At 33.6% G+C, this 1023-nt stretch overlaps 1 long non-coding RNA gene across 2 annotated transcripts; it reads right to left on the reverse strand.

Annotated features, from left to right (window-relative positions):
- Nucleotides 1-149: 149 nt before the first annotated feature.
- LOC109593607 (uncharacterized) lies at nt 150-1023 on the reverse strand. 2 transcript variants are annotated; one of them, XR_002191067.1, is made up of 5 exons: nt 990-1023; nt 465-684; nt 359-421; nt 238-300; nt 150-164 (listed from the first exon to the last, which is right to left on the reverse strand). It is a non-coding gene; the product is annotated as an uncharacterized LOC109593607 (long non-coding RNA). The 2 variants fall into 2 exon arrangements; XR_002191068.1 differs by having other exon boundaries at nt 150-179.

The following is a 1023-nucleotide window of genomic DNA, read 5'->3' on the forward strand; positions in this document are numbered from 1 at the left end:
CTGGGGACTCGTAACATGACTAGGGCACTTCTCAAAAATTAAATTACAAATATGCCACACATAAATATTTGCAGTAGCCATTCCACCATTCCATTCCACCTTTCCAGTCCAGTGATTGTATACAGCCCATAGTGTCCTTTACTGTTTTACAGTTGTATTGCTTCCTGTGTTAGGAGTATCTCATTATATACAAAAGATGTTAATGTGTATTGTATTGTTATTATTAGTAAAACTTACCTTAATAATGTAGCATAGTAGTTTACTGTTATAAAGTTGTAATGCTAGTTGTGTTTGGAGTATCTAATTGTATACAAAATATTGTAATGTGTATTGCGTTCTTATTATTAGTAAAATTTACCTTAAATCCTTTATTTTAACTGAAAAGTACAAATTAAATTACATAAATCTGAGCTCTGAAAGACTGTGACAATAAACATACAAGATACTCTGCACATGCTGCATACCTTCTAAAGGGCCCAGTACTTCATCATGTATCTTCATCACTGATGTCTCTTTGAACATTATCTCACTTAAACTATCACCCAGTGACTGACATGAGCTAACATCTAACAAGGTCAGGGCAACAATTAGAGTATCTTCAAGATCTTGCGAAGCTGTTGAATATTGCTGATGAGTCATGTCAGAGGACTTGTTTTCTGGCAGTTGGAAGGCTGAACTTGTAGACTATTGAAAGAAAAGATATACTAAATTATTATTACTATTATGATGCTGCAAAAGATACTACAGAAAGGTAGATGCATGTGAATTATTACATAACAGAGCTAGAGTGATGCATGTACAAGTATACACTTATGTTAACATAAAGGGACATGGACAAAAACATATCCCAGGGGCCAGGGCACTAATCTTAAATCCAATGTGACCTCATTAGATGCAGTTTTGAAATATGACTGCTGTTAGTCTAATGCACATCAAATCCCTTATTTATCATATCAAATTATAAATTCATGATTCATCACTGAACTCACAACTGTTGCTTTTTGAATGATGTCTTCAAAAACT

This window comes from Amphimedon queenslandica, unplaced genomic scaffold (genome assembly GCF_000090795.2).
Source record: "Amphimedon queenslandica unplaced genomic scaffold, v1.1 AMPQUscaffold_632_Cont27350, whole genome shotgun sequence".
In the NCBI taxonomy this organism is placed as follows: Eukaryota; Metazoa; Porifera; class Demospongiae; order Haplosclerida; family Niphatidae; genus Amphimedon; species Amphimedon queenslandica.